Source organism: Pinus tabuliformis, chromosome 6 (genome assembly GCF_031772625.1).
Source record: "Pinus tabuliformis cultivar Carrire ecotype Pingquan chromosome 6, CPIR1, whole genome shotgun sequence".
In the NCBI taxonomy this organism is placed as follows: Eukaryota; Viridiplantae; Streptophyta; class Pinopsida; order Pinales; family Pinaceae; genus Pinus; species Pinus tabuliformis.
Genome location: NC_142292.1, coordinates 1,178,505,788 through 1,178,526,604, shown reverse-complemented (window position 1 = coordinate 1,178,526,604; position 20,817 = coordinate 1,178,505,788).

The following is a 20,817-nucleotide window of genomic DNA, read 5'->3' as shown; positions in this document are numbered from 1 at the left end:
ATTTTTGTGCATGAATGGTCAATGCAATACAAAGGGGCACCACTTGAATTGGGAATGAAAACAAAGCAACAGGAAGAGTTGGACCCACTATTAAGTATTTTGAACCCTCATATGTCTTTGTGAAAGTTACTTTCCTAGTTGGAGTCACTTTCAGTCCTTTGAAATAATCTCGACAGACATTTTAGAAATTTAGGGATTGATTTAGTAGGTGTATGTGCCTTAAGTAAAATTAAAAAGGAAGTTTTCTCTAAAAAAGTAGATCCAAATGCTAGCAGTGTATACCATGTATAAGTCGTCAGGTCATTCACATACCTTATGAGTAGGTGGGTGTTGACATGGCATGATGACATGTTATGTTGATGTGTCACACTAACATGGCACAAGGTACGAGGTTGCATGGCATGTCATGTTGATGTGGTAAGTGTCGATGAGGATTAGAGTGGTGCAAGAATACTGAGGTGAAGGCCAAGTAGTAACCTCGAGGAGGTAATGTGGAAGGAGGAAGTTCCCAATAACAAAGATATAGAAATACATAATTTTAATTTAAGTGGGAATTTTATACTTTCTTGGATTCAAATATTAACCTAGTTAACTAAGTATTTTCCTAGATTCAAAGTTTGGAAAATTTTGGGATGGATCCATAATTTTGGAAGATTTCTAGATCAATTCAGAAGTTCGAAAATATGGATCAATAAAGATCTATAAATTCGAATAAATGGGAGTAATGGAACATCCAATATTCAGATGGACACAACACACTAATATGTCAAGTGAGAATGTGGCCTTATGCAGAGGTGACACATGGGCAAGTACTGTCATATGTCAACCATGTGTTAGTTTATTTGGCATTGTATGGTGGAGACATGTGGGAAAAGGAACCACTATGTGTCTTCCGTGTGTTAATGGTATGGATTTTGACATGGTACTTTGAAGGTGAATCTTTAGATAGGCATAACTTTGCATCTATAGCTCATATTTTTATGCAATTTATATCATTGTAAACATATCGATGAGCTAAAGATAATGGTGATCTTGGAAAGGAGTTTTTATGTGTTGGAGGGAAGAGGAATTTTGATTACCCCTGTTATAGACATTTTTGTGCCTTACAGCTATGAGCATGAAATGTCCATAATCTAAGGGATCCAAAGTCCCTAAAACATGTTGTTCCTACCCCTAGAGGAACAAGGCTAACAAACCACAGCAATTCACAGAAGTTCTCCACCAGAAACTGCTCAAAAACAAGTCAATTCAGGATCAATTCAGTGGCTCCACTAGCTGTCTGCGCTGAAATGCAAAGTCAACACTGGCTACCTGCACTGCAACGCAGGTAGAAGCACTACCAGGGTGCACTGAGCGAGAGTTGACAAATGGAAAGTTCATTCCAAGAGGTGTCAAGACCCAGGAAGCTTCCAGAATCTTCCTCAATGACACTTGCCTCAGTGAATTCGACTAGTGATGAGTAAGAGGTTCCCAATCTCCAAGTGGAAGCAAGAACCTCCAAGTGGAATCAAGAACTGACAGAGGGAGAGGACACTAGTCAGATCTCAAGCTGACTCATCCTCTCTCCAAACATCTATATATGGATCTCTCCTCCATGAGATCTAGAGGCTGGAATTTTGTTATTGCAAAGAATTGTTGTTGGTTTGAGATTAGAATCATTGGGTGCTTAATGCTTTGAGGGAAGGTGAAGATAGGAATTTCATTTGCTGGGAAGGAGATGCTGGATTGGAGCCCTCTGGGTTGTATCTCTTCCTGAACCTTGTTATTCATCAATAAAGCTATCTTGGTTTCTCCTATATGTTGATGTGTCTTTGATGTATGATTGCATTAGTATGTTTAGTTTATTTCTAATCCTGAACTAGTTATGAATATGAATCTTTGTCTTTGTGTAGTGTTCTCTTCTTGTGATCTTGCAGAAACCTCTTGAAGCTGGGCGAACGAGAAGACAAGTAGTTGGGAACTCCCAAAGAGAAGAGAAATAGGATCGAGGGACAAACGGAAGACACTGATTAGTCCATCCATCTCTCTTCATTCTTAATTCATAAAGGAAGAATACTAGAATAGCTGTCTCTGTTTGTTGCTAAGGCACTGTCACACCTTAGGTGGATAGGATCGTCCTGCATAGGCATTTTTCCCCACAACAAATTTGCGACTCCACTGGGGAGATCTGTTTAGTCATTTTATTTGTGTTTCCATCATTGTTTGTTTCATAGACTCAACAGTGACAATCAAACTGCATCTGCTATTCTCAGATGCAAAGTAGACAGCTGCTGCTTTGATCCAATCACTGGATTTGTCTATGATCTGAACAATGGACTCACAAATGATTTGATGATCCTTTGTGATAGTTCTTAGCCCTTCCTCAAAGCATCCCTTTGATTGTACCTTGCTTGTTGCTTTGATTTGGCCTGAAACTGTAGATTAAATAGCAAACTGTGACCCGGAACCCAGTGAGAAACTCTCGTTTCTCCTTCAGCGCAGACCCTGTGAAGAGGTTCTGCATTTCAACGCAGGTCCCGTGAAGGCTACCTGTGCTGAATGTCAAAACCCCTGTGTTGAGGGTGCGCTGATCCAGTTAGGCCTTGTGCAGCTGGGGTTCTCTGCTCTGTTTTTCCTTGTTTTGATCTCTGATTTTTGCAGCCTATAACTAGCATAGGTACCTGTCTGATAACTCCTTTTCTCTGCTTAAATTCCGCCTCCTTTCGTACAAAAAGACTGTGATTGTTTTTATGTGTTTGTGGCGTCATTTGCAGTTTTCCTTTGCAAGAGTGAAATAGTCATCCGGTAGCCCTTGATTCAGATCTATTGATTGTGATCTTAGGAGAGAGTTCATTGGTTGTTTACAGTTGATTATACATTTACTTTTGCTTTTGGTTTGAGTTTGTCTCTTTTAAGTGTCGAAACAAGTATTCATTTCGGAAATCGTTAAGTGTTGTAATCTCTTCTACCCTCTCTGATTTTGAAAAAGTAAACTTGTTTGTATTTGTCATTTAAAAGCAAATTCAAAGTTGTACAAAAAAGATTTCTTTGTAGGCATCAATACTAAGAAAGCGGAAAACAAACACCTGCATTGTGCATTTGCATTTTGATAGTTTGCATGATTGATTTAGGAAAAGTGCATTAGAGTGTGCTGAATGCTCTTTGAGAAAAGATGGTGTCTTTCTTTTCCCTTAGTAGCTAGGATTTTCATAGTTGAAAAGATATAAAGCTTGCTTATCATCTTAGACTGCATTTAGGAATTGTATCATACATCTCGTGGTGATCCAGAAAGGCAAACTTCTAAAAAGATCAACTTAAAATAAACTGAATGAACTTAACAACGCTTTGCAACATAACACACAACATAGAGGTCTAGGCTAGAGACGTGTTCCGGCGTCGTAAAGCCTGGTGACTGTCGATCTCGCTGATGGTGGGTGATTCCTCCTGAGGGACGATAGCGCCAGTACGGATTGTGCTCCCATGTACCATCGCGTATATATTGGGAGACCCCTATAAGCATAAAACCTTTATCCTTAGGAAGCCGTGTCGGCCGCCCTACTGATCGCAATGCACTGAACACAGCATTCAGGAAGATCGACCACCCGTACCTTAAAAAGTATTCTGTGGTTTTGTGAAAAGTTTGGCGCACCCTCTACCTAGAATTCCAGAGCAGTTCCTTTTGGCCTTTTTCAGACTCTATAACGGAAAAATTCCATCCGAGCATTTGTCACTTCGGGCTCGTTAAAACATCGAAGGAGACTAGAGTCATCTTTAGCTTTTTCTCGACTCTTTAAAAGTGAAAAAGCAAGTTGTGTTTAAAGCGTTGTTAAAATTTATTTTAAACGGAACAATCACCCTTTTCCTCGTTGATCTTCGAAGTTAGTCTCCCTTCATCACAAGTTCTTGTAGAATCGCTAAGAAATCTTTTGGATAGACTAGATATGTCTGAACAACCGTCGACATCTAGGACTGTGTCATCCGACACAATAGTGGCACAGCCTCCTGCTGCTACCCCAACGATGTTCGATGGTATACCATCTGTCCCGGCAAGTTATCAACAACAAGCCGGAGTCCCATCAGGGACTGCTTCGACGACATGGTTAGTTCCTATTTCTTCATCCGGATTATCATCTGGTATTTCTAATGTTGAAACTCAACAAATTGATCCAATGTGTCTTCAAAGGCCAATCTGCCCTTTAAGTACTGGATTGCCACCATATGGAGGGCAGTATGCCTTTTCATTGTTCCCTCCCGGAGAACAACCATATGGGAGTTTACAACAAAGTTCAGGTCAAACTGGAATTACATCCAGCAGTTGGGTACCAATACTGCCTCAGCAACCAAGGGTTGTATATTCAATGCAACCAGTCCACCCTGTGTCGAATATTCCCACTATACCTTCTATGGTTACTGCGTCGCAAGTACAAGCGCTACCTATTGTATGTCAACCCCAACAGCCTCAGGTTGCAATACAACAGCCTCTTGTCTTAACGACTCAATCACAACCTCAGGTTAGTGCCTCCTTATCTGGAGCGACTCAGGATCAAACAAGTACTGTGACTCCTCATCTTGGTCAATCATCCAGTATTGGTCAACAGCAAATGGTTCAACAACCAGAGCTGGTTCAAACTCAACAAACCCCATTCCAGCAATCATATCAAGGACCTGAGCAACAAGTCTTTGTAAGTAATGGGCAATCTCATTTCCAAAGCGGTAATCAACAACCATATTATAATGGTTATGCCCATCAACCTTGTCAAAGTTGCCAGCATCAAATACATTATGCTGGTATGCAAAGACCCACTGCTCAGGCGATTCCATCTTATCCTGGGTATGCTTCACCTAACGTGAATCAACAGTTGCCCTTTGTAGCAACTCTAGAATTACCAGATCTAAACCGGCTGACGAATGATCCAATTGCTTATGCCCCTTGGTGGCCAGCGATTCCGCATAAACTTCCGTCAGATATTCCTAAATTTAATGGAAATCCGGGTGAAGATCCGTCGAATCATGTGATGACATTTCATCTGTGGTGTTCATCAAACACCCTAAACGATGATTCGATTACGCTTCGCCTTTTTCAGAGGACGTTAACTGGTCCAACGGAAAAATGGTATATTGAATTGCCTAGAGCTTCGTTCAACAACTTCAGTACCTTAGCCACGACTTTCTTAACCCATTTTCAATTACCGATAAGGTATGAAACGGGAACGGAACTCCTAACCAACTTCAAACAAACAATGGCCACTCACATATCTGATCATATACATGAGTGGCGACGTCGTCGTAGGATGGTAAAAACGTACGTTCCCGATCAGCTATTAATTGAATGGTTTATCAAATCCTTACTTCCTACAATCACGGAAGATGTGGCAAAGGGGGGAGTCGTAACGGAAGAGCAAGTCATCGCTCGTGCGCAATATCTGGACTTGGTCTATACTCAGTCTAGCACGCTCTACGACAAAATACCTGACGCCCCTAGACCGGAATTCTCAATTCCTCCTCCTCCTAAATCAAACAATGACTCTCATGCCATCGATGGCGTGATTGGCACGACAGACACGAAATCGACAAAGGCTACATCTAAAAGGGCCCGTAATATTTCCAGTCAAAATGCAAATGAGGAACTTCTTGCCTCGGAAGTAAATGTCGCGTCGACCGACAAGGGAAAACAGCTGAAGCAACCAGGGGGCAAGAAGAAAAAGAGAGGGAGAAAAAGGAAACCCCCTGAGGGGTGTCATATATGCGATGAGGATCATTGGACGAGAGATTCTCCACATATAGCTGAAGTTAAGAAACTCTTTAAGAGTTCAAAAACCTCAGCAGTATTGACTGATCCGTTTCCAAGCCCGGGTACCAAACTGGTTGCTAATAAAAATGCTTCCCAATCCCAAGTGCTTATGTTGTCTATCTCAAAGCAGCAAAATGATGCTTTGGCAAGGAATAAAGATTACAGGAATCCACAGGTGTCGAATAACAAGGCTAATGAACAACCTAGTAGTTCGACAACAACTTTGACCAAAGTTGTGCCACCCACCATTCCTGAACAAATGATAAAGTCGCCAAAGGGAGTAGTGTACAAGTCGACATTTAATCCTCGTGCAAAAATAGCACAGAATTATAATATAATAGAGGACCTGGCCCAATCGCCGTCTGCTATGTCGATGCTTGAGGTACCGCAAAATTGCCTCTCCCAAGAGCAAGCTTTATTATCAACAATAGGTGAAATTGACCCAATGGACTCCAATCTTGTGGCCTTTGATCATAAAGGATATGACCCTCAGTTACCAGCTCAACTAGCTTTCCTTATTCAAGTGAAAGCCCTCAACAAAACTGTTCATCGAACAATTATTGATGAGGGGGCATCTACGTGTATTATGTCGATGAGTTGCTGGAAGAATTTAGGCTCACCACCCTTGTCGAGATCGTCAACGACGTTAAAAGCATTTGATGGACGATCATACACTCCATACGGGATTTTAAGTAACTTGCAAGTTGAACTAGGGGGCAAAACAGTAGGAATTGATGTTGAAGTAATTGATGGAAACCTCGATTACAACATCCTACTGGGAAGGCCCTGGATATATGCCATGGCCGTAGTTGTGTTGACCTACTTCAGGAAGATTGCATTTCCCTTTCAAGGAGGAATTACAGTCGTCAACCAACAAACTTTCCTCCCCGACAGTTCACAAGTTACGGGAAGCATTCCAATGATCCATGGAAGCAATCATTCGCTTCAAAATATTGGAGTAGGTCTCCTAAAAGACCCTGCCTTAACGGGTACTTTTGCCCTACCGCCTGCAAGTAATCTGGCGGAAGTGGCCACAGTGGAAACCTACAATATGAAATCTTCTATATCTAATGGATTCGGAAGATTCCTAAACATTTTGTCAGCGTGGATCATCGCCCTAATAGAAATACTGTAAATACAGTGGGCTCCGAGGACGGTTCTAATCTCGTGTCAACCTCGTTAAAAAATGAAACAAGGAGTCATGAGGATAGTTCTTTTACTGTGTCAACCTCATTAAAAAATGAAACAATCCCCTTTCCAAATCTCAAAGGTAAACCTTCATTCCAACCACCAAGTTGAATGCAATGAAGCTTGGGGGGCATGCACCTCGATTTGCGTTATCATGTTGGGGGCATGCAAACTTATCAAGCAGTTTTAGCACACAGTTCATGCTCGTTAAAAAATAAACGCAAGATCCGAGCAGTTTTAGCGCATAGTTCATTCTCGTTAAAAAATAAACATAAGATCGAGCAAGTGTTTTCCCGCGTTTAAGCTCGTTAAAAAATGAACTATTCTGGTAAATAACCACTGTGAATGTAATTTATCAGCCGTTAAAGCCTTGGTCGTGTTTGCACCGTCACCTCCACTTTTCATTGGCCGATCTTTCACCTCCATATGTTTGTTTACCCATTTTGAGGAACAGCTGCGAAGAGTGATTTCACCTAGCCATCCTTGTGAAACTGCCATGATTGGAAAATTCCAACCTGTACCTGGAATCAGCTGCTAACCCATTTTATCACTCGTTCCTCAAAAGACGAGTCTCCTTTAAGCTCTTTTCAACTGACTCGTAAAATATGAAAAGATTGTCGAGTCCTTGGCCTTCCAGCTCGTTAAAGGGACAGGAAGTGCTATCCCTCCTCTAGATTTTAATCTTTTTGGACCTGAGGGATCATTGCACAAAAAGGTCGAGCGCTTGTTTTATTCGGCTCGTTAAAACTATCGAAAACTCATCCCTTCTGTATTGTTTTATACTTTTTCGGACCTAAGGGATTAGATGACGAAAAAGGACTTTTGGAGTTAACTTTATGTACCTTTTCAGACTCTCTAAAAATGAAAAGGACCGAGTTATATTTGTCGTTAGACTCGTTAAAATCATTAAATAGCGACAAACTTGTCTTTAGACGAGAACGAGTTTCACTATCGCTAGGCTTGTTAAAACATAGCGATGGGCTTACCCGAAGGGCAAGTTATAGAACAAGCATATGTTATCCTCCTCAAGCTTGACAAAAATAAAGAGGTACTGGTCAGCAATGACTGGGGAAAAATTGGGAGAAACTCAAGAAAACTTTGATGGTAGCAAGTCGCTCTTGAACATGACACTTTTCCTCCGTACCACAATCGGGTTGGGTTGTTTCATTCACCGGTCACATCACCATGGTCTCGCCATACCATCCATATTTGGGGTAATGCTACCGATCCATCGCATCAGTGTCGCCATATGTTCAAGAGAAGTCGTTCAGAAAAGTCAACCGTGTCCCATCCACTGCCGTACATTATCCTTCATCCTTTCATGACCGCCACCCTGAATCATATGTCACAGATCGTTTTCACCTCCATCAAAATCATTTGCTCCATTCCGTGTCACTGATGTGGGATTCATTAAGGCCCTCCTTTGGCGGATCGCTTCTTGTCGACATCAGCTCATTATCCAAGAAGTTGGTCTAGGAACAACCCCTTCAGTACTTTGAAGCTTGCATGCCTCAATGGCAAGTTTCTCACTTCCGGCGACAGGTATACATCAATGACCTTCGACCAAAAGATTTTGTGTGGTGTTCGACGCCAAGTCCTTTATTCACACCACGTGAATTGTACTGCAGTACCTTGAGGGTCATTATCATTATCGGTGATTCCTCTCGCGCTTGTTAACGGTTTACCTCATTGACCGGTAATCAAGCGATGTCTGTCCATGTTCAACTTCAGAACATTTCTCACATGGATCGACTTGTACTTAGAGTGAAGATTGAACGAGTTTGAAGACCCCGGATCTAGTTTCATCCATCCGAGCTGCGATATATATTCAGGAAAGATAAACACATTGACATGTACATCATTGCAGCAGATAATCATCCTACCCAAAGGATGATAATTTCATTAAAATTATCAGTCTACCATCAGACGATTGTCTGTTCTATGTACAGAAAAATGAATGTATAAAGTTGAGCATGGGAATGCCCGCCTCAGCCAGATCATGAAAGAAGTATGAAAAATAATGTATTGTATTGTATCTTATTATAGGTCTCCTCCCAGCATCGGATGAACTTCGGATCCTCCTGATAAAGCATTTCACCCGATAAACGGCCTCATACTTTAGGGGGCAACTGTTATAGACATTTTTGTGCCTTACAGCTATGAGCATGAAATGTCCATAATCTAAGGGATCCAAAGTCCATAAAACATGTTGTTCCTACCCCTAGAGGAACAAGGCTAACAAACCACAGCAATTCACAGAAGTTCTCCACCAGAAACTACTCAAAAACAAGTCAATTCAGGATCAATTCAGTGGCTCCACTAGCTGTCTGCGCTGAAATGCAAAGTCAACACTGGCTACCTACACTGCAACGCAGGTAGAAGCACTACCAGGGTGCGCTGAGCGAGAGTTGACAAATGGAAAGTTCATTCCAAGAGGTGTCAAGACCCAGGAAGCTTCCAGAATCTTCCTCAATGACACTTGCCTCAGTGAATTCGACTAGTGATGAGTAAGAGGTTCCTAATCTCCAAGTGGAATCAAGAACTGACAGAGGGAGAGGACACTAGTCAGATCTCAAGCTGACTCATCGTCTCTCCAAACATCTATATATGGATCTCTCCTCCATGAGATCTAGAGGCTGGAATTTTGTTATTGCAAAGAATTGTTGTTGGTTTGAGATTAGAATCATTGGGTGCTTAATGCTTTGAGGGAAGGTGAAGATAGGAATTTCATTTGCTGGGAAGGAGATGTTGGATTGGAGCCCTCTGGGTTGTATCTCTTCCTGAACCTTGTTATTCATCAATAAAGCTATCTTGGTTTCTCCTATATGCTGATGTGTCTTTGATGTATGATTGCATTAGTATGTTTAGTTTATTTCTAATCCTGAACTAGTTATGAATATGAATCTTTGTCTTTGTGTAGTGTTCTCTTCTTGTGATCTTGCAGAAACCTCTTGAAGCTGGGCGAACGAGAAGACAAGTAGCTGGTAACTCCCAAAGAGAAGAGAACTAGGATCGAGGGAAAAACGGAAGACACCGGTTAGTCCATCCATCTCTCTTCATTCTTAATTCATAAAGGAAGAATACTAGAATAGTTGTCTCTGTTTGTTGCTAAGGCACTGTCACACCTTAGGTGGATAGGATCGTCCTGCATAGGCATTTTTCCCCACAACAACCCCGCTTCCATAAATTAACCTTTTAATTTTGGTTTTAGACCCTTGTTCCCTTAAAAGGGCCATGAGGGGGTTGGGTGTCATTAAAAAGGCTAACAATCTAGTCCAATACAAGCAAAAACCTCTATCCAAATATTTTCAATTTATTTAAAATGTTACATATAGTTAAAAACAAGGTATGATTTCTATCACATTTTATAATAAATAAAATCTATAGTATTACTTGAATTATTACGTTTAATTATTTTAAGTAAAGTATCAACAATTTATATCAAACTTATATGTGATTTATAGAAACAAGACATTGAGACCAACTAACCAACCAACTTGTATGTGAAAGACTTCCAATTCTCTAAAGCATTGCATATAGTTAACAAAAAGTGCCTATATCTTCTACCGTTTATCATGGGGTTTTTTACAACATTTTGGGATTCATTCCCAACAAAAAAAAAAAAAAAGGTAAACAAAGTGTCACTCTTATTAGTCCAACAATGAGTACATATGTGGTATATTACTAGGGCATAGAAAATAAGGATGAAGAAGCTTGCACATATTAAACAAAACAAAGAAATATATAACAATAAGGTAACTATAATTAAACAAATTAATCATTAATGGATATTGACATATCCTCGTGTTTCCCATGGAAACCATTTGTATACCTTGAAGCTTCTGGAAGCTATATCTCACCTTTGAGATATCCTTATTTGAATAAATAATATCACTAGAAATCTCCTTACCTTTGTTTTCCAATTTTGGAATTATTGGTCTTTTAAGGCTATCTCCATGTATTCCTTTATGAAATAGAATAGGTTTGACGTTAAGTTCAAAAATTTTTTTTTACTGAATTTTTTTTACGGTCATTTAGAGAAATTGTTACAAGATAGTCTAAATCTTCCCTCTCATGAGATAAAACATGGTCGCAAGACCTATTTCAATAACCTATGTTATGTCAACAAATATTTTGGAAATTTTGGAACTAAATACATCCTTTGTGGTAGTATTTGGTTCTTTTCATTTAGGTAAAGAAGGAATCCTTTTAGAATTTCTACCAATTTTGGAATATCCATGTTTATTCTCTTCAATAGAATACCATATGTCATGAAGAATAGACTACATTCTAGGTCGCCATGAAGGAATTTTGTCATGGTTTTAACCAAAAAGGTTTCCTATACACTTTTCTCCTATGATTCACTTTTCCCTTCTCTTCAATCTTTAGAAACTCCCAATATATAGGCCCCATACAATCTATGAGTACGATAATGTGGTTTAATCCCTCAAAAAGCTATGAAAATGTTGTATGCAGAGAGAAGATTAAACTATCATTTCTTTATTCTTATTTTCCAAATAAATTACCAACAACAATATCGTAGCCACCTATTAATATAAGGCATATATTATTTTTTATTGTGATCCTAATGATTCCATATACATTGTTAGCATAATGATAATGGGTGTTGGATACTGGATTAATACTTTGTAAACTACCATGGATATTCTACTGGATAATTCATCACAATTTATCTATGAAAATAAAATGAAATCCATATTATGTTAATTTCTCTTATATTCTAGATTTGTTATTACCATTTCATTGCTTATGCATGGAATATATAATATGTAGAAAAAGAAAACAAATAAGTAAAATCATTCAAAAACTACAATGAACACCAAAATATTCCCATGGAAACCCTTACATGAGAAAACCCAGCTAGAAGGTGAGGTTCCTCTGCTCTCTTTTTTATGAAATCAAAAGTGATGCAAGTAAAAATGAGAAAGAACTCTCCATGGAGTTTCCTAGGAGTTGTGGCCCATGGGATGATACAGAACACAAACCCATTCTATTATTCTCTATATCTCTATCCACACTTAGTTAGTAGGCACTATTGTAGAACAAAATGCAATCAAATAGAATAGAATCTCTTTTCCTCCTAGTGTTATGTAGAATTCTTCTTTTAAAGTGTACAAAAAGAAACTACTTTAGGTTGTGGATGACAAACAACCCTAACAATAAAAATGGTTGTTAAACAGTGTAGGTCTATAGTAAATGATAGAAACAAAACCTACCAAAGCCCTTATCTATGCAACAGAAATAGTCAAACAATAGAATGGAATAGTAAAATAAGCACAAATAACTCCAATAATCTAATGGAAACCAGATATATAAAGAATATATTTTATTAAACAACACCTGTGAAGAGAACAAATAATGTTACCAGCCCCTCTATGGGATGGGTTCTTGGATATCCTCAATGTCTTCATCTTTTGTAAATTTTGTTGCCTCTATAATCTATAAAACCCAGCAAACAAAATGTTTGAGCTCAATGACAACTCAAATGAAAAAGAAGACGATGTGTGACAATGATAATAATCAGAGCTACAACTGTGAGTGCAACAATGAAAATATTAAAAAGTGAAGAATGAATGTAAAACCCTTCTATTTATAACAAAATATTAGGTTATTCTTGAATAATGAGCAATAATAAAATATTATTAACCCCATTCTAGAATTAACTATTTGGAATATTTTATTATATTTCGTTTGGAGGGGAAAAGTATTTAAGCATTTATTTAGAAATAATAAATAAATAAATGATTTATTTATCATCTCAAGAAATATTGTTAAGGAATAATAAAACAATAATGATTTATTTAAGTATTCCTAGGGGATTTAGTCAAACTTGACAAGAAATAATAAATAATTAGTGATTAAATAATTATTCCTAGAGAAAAATAAGATAATTAATGATATATCTATTTATTTCTCATAACTAGGTCAAATATGACAAGGAATATTAGTTAAACAATGGTTTAACTAATTATTCCTAGAAGATAATTAAATAAATAACGATTTATTTAATTATTCTTCATGGGTTTAATTATAAATGACTTAACAAATGTGGTTTATTAAGTAATTTCTCATAGTGAAAGCATTTTACTATGTAAAACTGGCCCTGCATGGTGTACTTCGATCCATCTAGTAAATTATGACTAGATGATCAATTTTTTGGTGATAACACCTAGTGTCCCAACTATAACATAGCTTGATCTCTAACTAAAGGTTATGTTTTACCCATTCAACCCTCAAAATGAGTTACAATTTGACCCTTTTAGAATATTCTACATAGTTCCCACATGGATATCGCATTTTTCATGGGTAACATAGGATGACATGGCATGTTTTCGAATTATGGTGGTCATTCATGATAGATCAACATTCAAAAGGTATAACTTTTCATATAAACTTTGATAGACATGGTTCTTACACCATTGGAAACGTATTTGAGTGTAAAACAATGTCATGGTGTCCTATAAATTAAAAAGGAATTTTTTACCCCAAAAATTGTTGAAAAGGCAACAAGAAATTCCTAATTTAATTTTGCCTTGATTAAATTAGGAGAAATTCGATTTTCAATAAAATAAAATACTTGGAGGTAGTTAATTGAGGTGGCATGGGTCTTGTCACTTATTTAACTCAGTAAATTGAAGTTGGAGACAATTGAGTTCATTTCTACATGATTGATTACTAATTTGTAGCAATGTATTTCAGTTAATTTGAATTATTGTCAATGTAACTAGTTCTCACTCTTAGTAGAACTAATGGAGGTTTAGTCAAGTATGTTAACTTTTTTCACACTAAGTGATCATCAAGTTAAATGTTGGGAAAAACACTGAGAGGGGGGTGGGGTGAATCAGTATTTTCAAATCATTAAACTTTTCATTTTCATATCCATATTTTTGTACGTGACTTTATTGAAGGCAACCTGCATATGTACGTGATTGTTATTCAGACAACTAGCGTACATCCAGTAAACTTACTTTTCCAATTAATTCATCTTTTTTATTTTTATTTTTATTTTTATTTGAAACCAATGTGTCAATACTTCATTAAACATTAAACAAATAGTAACCATGTGCAGTAAGAACAAAATAAACCATCACAAATAAGCAACACACCTGAACACCAAGATTTAAGGTGGAAACCCATTGTGGGAAAAAACCATTGTTGATGTCGTCTCTGTCTTCTTTTTAATGTAAAGAAAAACTTCTTACAACCTTGTACCGGTGCAGACTCATACCAACATGTAGGCACCCACCTGCAGAAGGCTACAACCTTCACTTGTTCTCCAACACCCACTGGAAGGGAGCACTAACCCCCTAATATCATTTATCAGCACCCACTGGAAGAGAGCTCCAACCCCATGATCTAATTTACCAACTAAGATTGGAAGGAAGTTTCAAATCTCTCATTGAAGGCTCCAATCTTCAACACCTTCAGGGACGATGTTTCATAAATTTTCATACTGGGTCCACCTGCTACAACACATCACAACTTGTAGGCCACGTTTCATCAAATTTTTAGAATGGACCCACTACCAACATTTAAGCCCAAAACCAATCATAAAAAATGAAACGTATCACTGTAACCCATCCACTGAATCAACCAATCACTGAACCAAGAGAATCATCCAATTACTGAAACTAAATCACTGAATCAATCGAATCAACTGAAACCTAAATCAATCAGCTTAAACAATCAGAACCATCATAACATTATAACTAGAATACCAATCAACATACTGCACATCACAGAAACCAGATTCTATTACTGCAAACCTTGATCAACCATATGTCAAAATATGTATGTTACTTTACAGTAGCAAACCCGCGTGTGTACGCACTTTCAATGAAGTATACCCATGTACAGATATTAAATCATTGATTTCTGAAAACGGAATCACTATCATTCTGAAATAAATATTGAATCATACACAGATCTACGGCATCATTTTGAAACCACCACAAAAACTTCATTGAACTTCAATTACAAACAACAAGTGTCATCATCATTCTTCAATCAGTTAATTCATAATCAAAACATCATTGTTTAAGCCCAGATCATCAAGAAGACTTCATTGACAGACATCAGAAACACAATAAGATTGAATAAACTCATCAAACATCCTTCTCATCAAAACCAAACTTTTTGTCCATGCTTTCCTTAAAGCATATTTGCATGTATACATGCTTTTCAGGAAACAAACATGTACGTTTACAACTTACTAGTATCACACCCGAATGTGTATGTGCCTTGCAGGCTATAAAACTCGTGTACAGATCTGCAATTTCTGATTCAGACCTTCGTTGCACATAGAACATCAGACATACCCAGATCTCGGCGTACTAAGAAAAATCACGCTTTAAGACATTATCAACAAAGATCAAATTACCTCATAATCAAGATTGTCATCTTAGATCTATTGGATCTTATCCATCTTCAAATTCCCAGATGCATACTTAGTTTTAGATCAAGAAAAACATCAACAACCCATTACATGCATATTTTCTTCAGATCTAACTATTCATAATATTTTCATCACATGCACACCTTTACCACTTTGATATTCATCCCCTTATATAGCTTAGCCCTTATCCAATATCACAGGTCAAAACCATACTCCAGCTGATGGCTTTCTTAGATGAGATCAAAACATCCATTACTGGGCTCAATACCATAAGGCAATACCATGGTAAGTACCCTTGGTATTTAGAATACCATGGTGCGGAAATTTTATGTGCCTTTACTTCTTCATACCCGTGTGTGTACGTGGCTTTGCTTAATAGAACCCATGTATACTTCTTGAAATTTCAACTTTGTCATTCCTCTGCCTTTGAACTATTATGCCTTTGTCAAAACTCTTCGTCAGATTTGTAGACACATCTTGTTGACATTTGTATCAAGTTGGTTTCCATCAAAGGACAACTCATCAAGTAGGTTATCATCAAGGACAACACATCAGGCAGGTTGCCATTAAGGACAACACATAATTCATAATGCCAAAAACCTCTCACTTTGGACTTGATGGAAACCACTTTGGTGTTTGGTCACCACAACCTGTAGATACTTGTAAAACACATCAAGCCAAGCACCAAGATTTTTAAGCACCAATTTACTCTCCCCCTTTGACATCAAGGGAAAAGGGTTGATCAATGATGAATTAAGGCTTCTCTCTTGAGCATTGTAGATCTAGACTGCTCAGTATGAACACTAAAGACTGACCATGCTCCCCTTGAGCACATGCTAAATTTTTTTAAGGATGTGTGGTGAAGTACAAGACTCTATGACTCATATCACTTGTCCTATCACCAAGGACTCAAACTTACATTAACCACCCAATCATGGTGGGTTTACATAATTGACTTCATTATTACATTAACTTCCCAAGCACAGTGGGGTTACAAATTAAATCACATGTCCAAAAGGACTTGACCATAATAGTCCATACGTGACTGAATTTTACAATGAGTACATCATAGGTCATTACATGAACTTTACTTCAAATGATAGATATGAAATTTATTAACAAGACACAAAAAACATCAATAAGACCATGATAGTTATCGGCAACTATACACAATATATGATCTACTCCATAAGCATATGTCAGCAACACTAAGAACAACAGACTGTATATTTCCATCATCAATTCGCAAGATAAGACAATGAAGATTCAATATCATCAACCTATTGATAAACATCATTATGTATCAAGCAAACATAATGCCAATAATGCATTATTATAGGAAATGCTTCCCCTAAACCTGTGCCAACTGTTCATTTTCAGATTTGATCATATCACCTCATATATCAGTAAGAATCATCAAACTATCTTTATCAACCAATTATCCATCAAGGTATCAACAACTTATAAAGACCAAAAGCACTTCTAAATAGCATCAACAGACTGTAATCATCAATCATCAGAACAGAAAAGGCAAACAAGGATTGATTGTAGCATATCAAACCCTTTTTTTGGTTTTGTCCCACTATTTCTTCATTATACCAAGATATACGTGACTGTTCAGTTTAGAACTCGCATATACATGCGCCTTTTCTTTATAGGATCCGTGTATAGAAAGTGAAATACTAAAATTTCATACCTTCAGCTTCCCCTCAGTCAGTTTTGTCTGTACCTATTTACTATCACTACACCAGAGGCACTGTCAGTAGTATAAGCAACATGAAAAAAAAACCATGGGAATCATCATCAACACAAAACATGTATTGCTCCCCCTAAGATTACACATCACGGATCCTGAGAATCTGATAATCATCTTTTGTTCTCATGAGGTCAAGTATCTCATACCACTTCTACAGTCACTGATAGAAATATTCATTTAAGAATAAGGGACTGCAATAAACATCATCTTCTTTTACTCTGAGTTTGAATCTTTCTAATATTTATGAGAATTTTGTTCTTCAAACACATACAATTTGTCTGGATTTCTATATCCTTTTGCTATGACCTTTCTAGTTAATTCATTCATATCCTTTCACTTGGTTGACGTAAACACAATTATATTTCCCTTATCTTCCATTTGAACTACACTTAGAATATTCTTCTTTAGCCCTTGAGCTAATAAAGCAACAGTTGCTCCTCTGTTTTTATTAATTCTGGCTTTACCTTGTCCTAGAAATTTTGTTGAAACATTAGTTCCAAGAATAACATTACCATGTTGGCTTTTCTTGAGAGACTCCATTCTACTCTTATCTCCAATCATGTGATGAGAACATCCATTATCTATGTACCATTCATATTCATTTTCAAATGGGCAGAGAGCAAGAACACAACTTATCTCTTCTTATTTTTCCTACTTATTATGGGAAATGTTGGTGGATCCATCTTTTTCAGGTCTTCTGACATTAATGTTCTAATCTGGTTGCTTACCATGTTATCTACGATGATCCATAAACTTGTTCCTTCATTCTTTTGCTACATTCCCAAACTTGTTACAAGCATAACATCTTATATATTTCATATTCCTTATATTACAATCAATGGCTTTGTGATCAAGTGTATTGAAAGAAAAACTATATCCCTTAAAGTACCTAGAAGTAGGTGATATTTCTATGAGATGGTTATTAGCTTGAAACATTCTACTTCTACAATTGGCTACAACATGTCCATAATTATGACATATAGAGCATTTAACATTATTGATCAGATGAGAAAATCGATTGACACTTCTATAGTTAGGAGTAAATGATTTCCTTTGAAGATTTTCTTTCCATGGTTGTTGATGAGGTTGACTCCTTATCTCTTTGTTGAGAATTTCATATTTTGCATTAGAATTCCTTGTCTCAGCTTGTGAACTGGATTCTCCTTCAACATTTTCATGAAAATCAAGATCATATTTGATGGTAGGATACCTTTGACTACTAAGAATATTATCCAAAATCTTAGTACTATCTTGAAATCGCAAATGTTTATATTTTTCTTCTAATTTACCTTTTAGGATATTTACCTCAACCTGATATTGCTTTTCCTTTTCTAGATACTGCTTCTTCATAATTTATTCAACCTTTCTTCCTTCCTCCATTTGTTGTTTTAATTTGAGAATCTCTTCTTTCAGCCCATTTTCTTGTTCTTCAAATGCTTGAAGTAGTTCTTCATTCTGCTTATCTGATTTTTCAAGATCTACTCTTAGAGAGATGACCTCAGCTTCAAGACCTTCACAATATTGGTTAGATACCATACCAACATGATCCTTGTTATCATAAGCTTGCAACTTATCTTTAAGATTAACAATATTTTTCAAAGCAAGATCAAGTTTTTTTCTAATATCAAAAATTTCTTCTAACCTATATTCTTTTGAATCAACAACTCCATTTGTCATTTTGGACACATTGTTAGATATAAGATTACCTGAGAAATCTTCCTTTGGGACTTCTTCATGTATTTCTTGTATCTTATCCCACACTTGCTTTGCAGTAGTATAATGTATAACCTTATTCAATATTGAATCAGATATGCTACAAAATATGTTACTCAAAGCCTCATTGTTCTTTTGTACTTCCTTGTCTACTAGAGGAAACTTGGTGTAACCATTACACACTAGATTCTAGACTTCAAGATTCATTAGATTATCCTTCATATTTTCTTTCCATTTTTTATAATTATCTTTGCTCAGCATAGGCACATCTGTATTTTCCATTGATTCTAACTTGCCTTGATCTACTGCTTCAAGAGGCATCATTTTTTAATCTGTTTTCTCTTTAGAGTGCTTACTTTAACTTTTACCCATAAGTGCAATATCAGTGGTTTCACTATCACTATAATTTTTGCATAGACAAGAAAATGGATCACATTTTGAACAAAAACCCTTACCTAATGATGCTTCATCTTCTTCATTCTTGATCAATAGAAAGCATGTTTCTCCCAAACTTGAATATTTGTTGACATATGTAACTATCACTGCATCTGATATATTATTGTCAAAGTTTTTAATAAAAGTACCATTTTTCTATAGGCCATCAAACTCATTATTAATTTTATCTTCAAATGCCATAAGTGACAATCTTGATCAAAATCACCTTCTTCACCATTTGAAAGACCATCATTGTCTTCATGTGTATAAAACATTCTCTTATTTTCAAACCTCTTCCTAATTATTTTTGTAGCTTCTTTTCTTTTCTCCCGATTTTCTCTACAGGGACACTTAATAGCGTAATTACCAACTCTACCACAAGAAAAACATTTGAAAGGAATTTTACCTCTGAATCTTCTTGTACCCACTTGGATTTTCTTTACGAAGTTAGCATCTTATTCTTCTGATACATAACCTGATTCTTCCTTTTCTTTTCCTTTTGTTGTAGCTTTGAAGGTTGCTTATCTCATGTTTGAAGGACCACCTTTCCTCATCTCAAATGTTATCAATATTCCATGGAGTTGATCAAGTGTGAGAGTTTTCAAATCTTGCATTTCTTCAGTAGTAGATACTTTGGAGTCTAACTTCGGAGTCATAGATCTCAAAATATTTTCAACAATAGTAGCACTTTTTATTTCTTCACCAATATTTCTCATGGAATTAACAATTTCATCTACTCTAAGAAAAAAGGTTGCAATGCTTTCGTGATCATGCATTTTCAATGTTTCATACTGTATTCTGAATGTTTGAAGTTTAACACGTTTTACCTTTGTGTTGCCCTCATAACTTCGGATAATATTATTCCACATTCCCTTTGCTATGTTCAAATGCAGTACCTTCACAAAATCAGACTTGGCCAGGCTTCCCAAGATGACATTTACAACTTTTCCATTGGTTTCATATTGTTTCTTTTGTGTAGTATTTGAAGGAATAGAGGTTGGATATTGATATCCACTTTCAACAATTTCCCATACATTAGCTCCTAGTGCCTGCAAGTATGCTCTCATCCTAACTTTCAAAAATACAAAGTTAGTTCCATTAAATATAGGAGTTTTGATAGAAAATACTCCTTCATGACTACTCATCTTGATGGATCCCCTTCAAGCGATCAAGCTCCTATGCCAAAGGACCCTCTATGTTTCCAACTATTGGGAAAAATACTGAGATTAGGGGGTGAATCGGTATTTTCAAATCATTAAACTTTTCAATTTCATATCCAGATTTCTGTACACAACTTTATTGAAGGTAACTCGCATATGTACGCGACTATTATTCAGACAACTAGCATACATCGAGTAGACTTACTTTTCCAATTAATTCATCTTTTGTTTATCTTAAGCTAGTGTGTTAGTACTTCATTAAAAATTAAATAGATAATAACCATGTGCAGTAAGAAAAAAATAATCCATCACACATAAGCAACACACATGAACACCAGGATTTAAGTTGGAAACCCAATGTGGGAAAAAACCATCGCTG